Here is a 6,887-nt window from a genome sequence, read left to right on the forward strand (position 1 = left end):
AACTTTGCTCCAATGGAGCCTTGACTGCAGGAAGAGAAGAGAGAGATAGAGAGAAAGGAGAGAGGGAGAGGTGGAGAAGGAAATGGGCACTTCTCCTGTGTGCCCTGACCAGGAATCAAACCTGGGACTTACACATGCCAGGCCGACACTCTACCACTGAGCCAACCGGCCAGGGCCTGTTTCCATGTCTTGGCTATTATAAATAATGCTGCAAAAAAAATATGGGTGCAGTTGCCTTTTTTTTTGAGAGAGAGAGAGAGAAAGGGAGAGAGAGAAGCATCAACTTGTTCCACTTGGTGGTGCCATTGATTGTTTTCATATGTGTCCTGACTGGGGCTCAAACCAGTGCCCTTGGAGTCATGCTGGCAACCCCAAGATCAAACCAGTGACCTCAGTGTTCCAGGATGTTGCTCTAGCCACTGTGCCATGGGCCAGGACACCCAGCTGCCTTTCTTTATTTTCTGTGAGAGAGACAGAGAGACAGGGACAGATTGGGGCAGACAGACAGGAAGGGAGAGAGATGAGAAGCATCAGTTCTTCGTTGTGGCACCTTGGTTGTTCATTGATGTGCCTTGACCAGGCAGCTCTAGCTGAGCCACTGACCCCTTGCTCAAGCCAGCAACCTTGGGCTCAAGCCAGAGACCCTGTGCTCAAACTGGGTGAGCCCATGCTCAAGTAGATGAGTACAAGCTCAAGCTAGCAACCTCAGGGTTTTGAACCTGGATCCTCTGGGGCCCAGTACAATGCTCCATGCACTATGCTACCATTTGGTCAGGCCCAGCTGCCTTTTTGAATTAGCATTTTTGTTTCCTTCAGATAAATACCCAAGAGTGGAATTGCTGAATCATATGGTAGTTTTATTTAAATATTTTTGAAGAAGCTTCATATTGTTTTCTATAGCCACTGCACCAATTTATATCTCACCAACAGTGTACAAGGGTTCACTCCTTCACATCTTTCCCAACACTTTTATTTCTTGTCTTTTTAATGCTAGCCGTTCTAACAGGTGCGGGTGATATCGCATTGTGCATTTCCCTGATAATGAGTGATGTTGAGCACCTTTTCATATACCTGCTGACCATCTGTAAGTTTTCTCTCAAATATATATTCTTTCATACCCTGCCTAGTTTAAAAATTTGATTGTTTGCTTTTTTTTTTTTGCTGTTAAGTTGTACAAGTTCTTTATATAGTTTAGATATTAACTGCTTGTCTGATACATAGTTTATAGATTTTTTTCCCTATTCCACAGTTTGTCTTTTCAATTTGTTGATCATTTGTTTTGCTGTGCAGCCTTTTAGTTTGTTGTCACACTATGCTCTGGTTTCTCTTCAGATCATATAAATCTTTCGCCTTTTAGTTTGTTGTCACCCATTTGTTTATGTTTTCTTTTGTTTCCTGTGCTTTTGGTGTCAAATCCAAAAATGTCATCACCAAGACTAATGTCATGGAGCTTACCACTGTGTTGCTTTTATGTGGATTTAATCCTCTTAACAGACCTATGTAGTGAGTTGTAGTAGTGTGGGGCAGCTGTGTTAGGCTTGCTCGCTGTTTTACCAGCTGCAAGCCTTTTTCTTTTTTTTCTTTTTTTTCCCCAGCTTGTACTTTAATGTGTAATACACAGGCATAAGACAGGTGCATCTGACACTGTTATAAATAAAAGGAATCAAATCAGTCATCAAGGGCTCCTGAGTGAACAGCATCATCATAACCTCCGTGCTTATCATCTCTGCTTTCTGGATGCAATTTAATAAGATCATCAATTCGAAGAGTGGTAATTGCAGCTTCTATCGCAAATTTCAAGCTTTTAACTTTAACTATAGTTGGTTCAAATACCCCTGCTTGTTTGTTGTCTCGAGGTTTGCCATTGACCAGATCAAGACCAATCCATTTTAGATTTTTACGTTCTGGGTTCACTTGAGCCTCATTATGAAAAGCTCTTAACTTTGCAACTAGGTCAGTCGAGTCTTGGGCAGCATTAACTGCCAGTGTATTCGGAATAACAAGAAGAGACCGTGCAAACTCTGCAATAGCGAGCTGTTCCCGAGACCCCCATGCTGGTTGCGTAGTTTTCGAGGTATATGGAAAGGGCTGCTTCTACAGCTCCCCCACCCGGAACCACAGACTTGGACTCCGACACTCTCTTCACCACACACAGAGCATCATGTAAGAGTGCTCCATCTCATCACACATGAAATCATTTGCCCCACATAAGATAATTGATGCAGATGTACGAGCCTTAGTGTTTTTGATCAGGATCAGCTCATCATCACAGGTTCTTTCCTGGACCACCTCTTCCGCTTGTCCCAACATAGAAGCTTCAAAAGTCTCTTCCCCTTCCAGATTAGCCAGGGTTGACAGAATAGTTGCTCCAGAAGCCTTAGCAATGTGTTTAAGGTCTCTCTTTAAAACTCTTCTAACTGCCATTGCGCCAGTCTCCACAAAATACTTCAGACACATGTCGTCAATTCCACCAGTGGTTAGGATAAGTTGGCTCCAGTTGCCAGGATCTTCATTCGCTCCTTGGTGATATCTGACTCTCTCTGTCTAATCTGGTCCAGTTTTTCAGGGTCTGTAATGACCACCTGGACACCAAGTTTCATCTTTGTTTTCTGCAGGCTGAAGTCAAGGCAGGCAATTTTTGCATTCACTATTCTCTTGGGCATGCCCTGGGACCCCACCACACAGTTGAGTGCATAGCCATTGATGAGCATACTCTCCACCTGGCTTCTTCCATGCGCTTTCAGAACATTGATGGAATTGATGGGATAGCGAGGCTGGCCTCTTACATCTGTGTGCTTAATGGCAAGAACAGCATCTACTCCCATGTTTGCGAAGAAATCCCCATTTATTCCAATGATTTTGGATGACATTGATGTCTTAGCAGCATTAATCAGGCAGTCTCTTCCAAGTTCATCTGTGTTAATAATTAGATTTTCACTAATGTAATGCACTGCTTCCTTGCAGGCAAGTCGATAGCCACTAATAACTGACATGGGATGAATTTTCTGTTTGACTAGTTCATCTGCGTTTTTTAGAAGTTCTGCTGCAATAATTACCACAGAGGTAGTTCCATCTCCCACTTCCTTGTCTTGCAGATCAGCTAGCTCACAAAGAACTTTAGCTACAGGGTGTTCCACCTCCAGTAACTTCAGGATGGTCGCACCATCGTTAGTAATGGTTACATCACCAATCTCATCCACCAACATTTTATCCAAGCCAACCGGTCCAAGGGAACATCTTACGATATTGGCAATAGAAGCCGCAGCCATAACGTTCTGGGAGCGGGTCGCCTCCCCACTGCTGCAGTCCCGGAATACCGGCAAAGGCCCCTCCATCTTCACGGCAGGGTCCACTTGGGGTTTCATTCACACCGCGGACAACTGGCGTCTTGGTCCCTAGGCCAGGCGGCTGCCAGTCTAGTGGCAGCGGCGTGGAACGTGCCGGAGCGATGCCGCAGGCAGGGGCTGCCTGGAACGCGGATCCCCTCCCCACCCCGGTCCCCTGTGCAGCCGCCAAGCCCTTTTCTTGATTAGTGCATGAGCATGTGGCAGCCCGGGTGTCTGGCCTATATAAGGCTATGGGTCCTAGTGCTTAAGGGGATTGTGAATGCGTGGATTGCCAGCCCACCATTGTGAAGGCGCCATTTTGCTGTTTGTTTGCCTGAAAGGCAGTTTCCCCTGCCTGTGTGCTTGTCTGCTGTTGTAAGACTTTATTCAGCGGAATGGCTCAACCCTTTTCGGCTCTGCAGTTTCTCTACCATGCCTGAATCCAGTGTGAACCTACTTGGCCTCAGCCACTGGCATTACATCTGGCACAGTGATCAGGATTTGGAGCAGATTGGTATGGAGCTGCCGACACCCTTGAAGGGTGGAATAGAGGAGTGGTTGTTCCTGGTGGCTCTCTTGGTAGAGATTGTGGACTGGATGTTTTTTACAATCCTGCAAGAAGACACCAAGAACTCTGTGCGAGAAGCTGAGTGAGGTCAAAAGCTCCAGAATGAACTGCATACTGAGCACCAATGAAGGTGTGAACTGGAGCAAGCGCTGGAGAAGGAGGCTGACTGGGTTTGAGAGCTGCAGTGTGAGGTGCAGGCTGAGTGCCAATGGCACCTGGAACTGAAGCAGTCTCTGGACAAGAAGTTAGGGGTTTGTGAGTTGCAGTTTGCCCTGGAAGCTGAACGTTGACAGTGACGGCTATTGGAGAAACAACTGCGGGTTCAGGAGCTTGAGAGTCAGCTTCAGGCTGAGTTGGCAGCTGCAGGAGCTGAAGGGGGCATGGAAGATGGAGCTGCATTACTTCCAGGGAGAGGCTCTGAGTCAGCAGGAGCAGGTATTTTTGACTCTTCTGAGGGGGAGACTCAGGCTGCAGCTACAGTCCACAGACTTGGAGCCTGGCTGGTGGTTGCCAAGAAGGTAAAGACCCAGCAGCCAAGAGTCCCTTAGGGGCAGCCACAGCCTCCTCCCCAGAGCACTCTGTGGTCCGGCCCTACTCCTGGGCAGAGCTGATGGAGTTAGGGTGAAATTCAGGCAGAAACCCACTGAGCCTCTGGTAGCCTGCTTGGTGTGGCTGCGGGACATAGGGGATGGATGGCATTATACTCTCTGGAACAAAGATGGACCATAAGGCTGTGAGGGCTGCTGCCCATGCTGCCTTCCCCTCCTGCTGACTAAAAAGAGAAACAGGCCTGTGAAAGTTATCCAAACACAGATGTGGGTAGATTTGATTGTGGCCGGGGCAGATAGAGAGAAATTAGATGGTAAGCCTAATAAAGTCTTGTTGGAGCTTTGGCAGCAGCTAGAGTCAGAACAGCCTCTGAAATAGCAGGACAAGTGAGTGGCCCTGGCATCTGCCAGGAAAATGGCTGGCGTTCAGGTTAAAGGATCTTCAAGACCTGTTGTCCCGGTTTGAATTGGGGAAAAGGCGAGGGACTCATTCAACAGGGATGGACGGGGGCCAGAGGCCCCGTGTGAAATTGGCAATCCACAGGACCCCTTCTAATGTGCAGCAGGTATTGGCATTAGAAGGTAATAGGTGCTTTTTTTTTTCCCAGCAGCAGCATCTAAGAATGCTGTTAAGGCGACACAGGCCTTGACCCTGCCAGGCCCTGTGAGCTTGTTGAGAGGTTTGGATGGAGTTTGTGGCAACAGACAGCACACTATGGAAAGGTGCTGAGGTTCATTAATAAAGAGCTATATGGCTAGTTGCCTGTAATGGACCTTTTCCTAGGTGACTTGCACAGACAGCTGGGCTGTCTATCATGGACTGATTCTTGGAATGTGACCAGAGTCGCAGTCCATCAAGGCACCAGCTCCCTTGATGGACACATCACTCATAGACAGTACTATGAGAGACCCTGATTGGGGGAGGATGCCCGCGGCACTCATGGAGGCCCTCCTGCACTGGTTCTCACCCAGTTGCAAAGGTGCACCAAGGACACTTTACAGTTTCCATGGACACAGCCCTGGACTATACAGGCCCTCCTACCTACCATGGGGTAGGGAGTTAGAGGTGGGCCTCCAGGTGACACGCTGGGCAAAGTGCTCAGGGAGACATTGTGAAGGGCAGCTTTGTAATTATTGTGTAACTTTTGCTGTTGCTGTAGTCTCTGTTTCCTGTCATGTAGATTGTGAAGCGAGCAACCCTAAAGGGGTGGAATGTGGGGCAGCTGTGTTAGGCTTGCTTGCTGGTTTACTAGCTGCAAGCCCTTTGCTTGATTAGTGTGTGAGAACATGGAAGCACCATGTGTGTATAGCCTGTATAAGGCTAAGGGTGCTTGCGCTAGAGAGAGATGAGGGATTGTGGATGCACAGATTGCCTGCCTGCCACTGTGAGGGGCCAATTTTGCTGTTTGTTTGTTTCAGGCGTTTTCCCTTGCCTGTGTGCTTGTCTGCCTTTGTGAGATTTTATTAAACAAAATGGCCCAACCCTTTCTGGCTCCATAGTTTTTCTCTCTTTTTTTTTTTATAAGATTTTTTTTTTTTTTTTTTTTTACAGGGACAGAGAGAGAGTCAGAGAGGGGGACAGACAGACAGGAACAAAGAGAGATGAGAAGCATCAATCATCAGTTTTTTGTTGTGACACCTTAGTTGTTCATTGATTGCTTTCTCATATGTGCCTTGACCACGGGCCTTCAGCAGACCGAGTAACCCCTTGCTCGAGCCAGCGACCTTGGGTCCAAGCTGGTGAGCTTTTGCTCAAACCAGATGAGCCTGCACTCAAGCTGGCGACCTTGGGGTCTCGAACCTGGGTCCTCTGCATCCCAGTCTGACGCTCTATCCACTGTGCCACCGTCTGGTCAGGCTGGCTCCATAGTTTTTCAACCGTCTACCTGAATCCAATGTGAATCTGCCAGACATTGGCCACTGGCATTACAAGTAGCATCACCATTTTAAAATGAGAAAATGGAGTCTTGACAGATTAAGTCACCTGCCCCAAATTACAGTTTTACCCAGATGCCTGGCCTCAGAGTCTGTGCACCTGGCTACTACCAGCACTGTCTATGGCTTGGCACCTGACCACTGTGCCAAACTGCCATGTACCCCTAAGGCAGGGGAATACCAGCCACAGGGTGACACACACCTCCCCAAAGAGCTAGTAGACATCTTAACAACGTTCATCTAGGACATTGTGATTTGGAATGTCAATTAAACACATCTCAACAGGTTAATTAGAATCCCATGGGTTAGGATGCTGGTTCTGTTTTAATCTCTATTTTTCTCATGAGGAAACCGTGGGTTTGAGTGACTTGATTTGCCCAAGGTCGCCCAGTGTGTAGCTGGTGGAGACAGGATTTGAACCCAGCTTTTCTATACCTAATCGATCATTCCCAGGAACACACTTTCCCACAAATGCTGGGGAGGCGCCTACTTGGTCTGCTCTGATTACAC

At 47.6% G+C, this 6,887-nt stretch overlaps 1 pseudogene; it reads right to left on the minus strand.

The window, feature by feature from the left end:
- Nucleotides 1-1,597: 1,597 nt before the first annotated feature.
- On the minus strand, nt 1,598-3,424 carry LOC136401139 (T-complex protein 1 subunit alpha pseudogene; annotated as a pseudogene).
- Between the last annotated feature and the right edge of the window lie 3,463 nt (nt 3,425-6,887).

Source organism: Saccopteryx leptura, chromosome 3 (assembly GCF_036850995.1).
Source record: "Saccopteryx leptura isolate mSacLep1 chromosome 3, mSacLep1_pri_phased_curated, whole genome shotgun sequence".
Taxonomy (NCBI): Eukaryota; Metazoa; Chordata; class Mammalia; order Chiroptera; family Emballonuridae; genus Saccopteryx; species Saccopteryx leptura.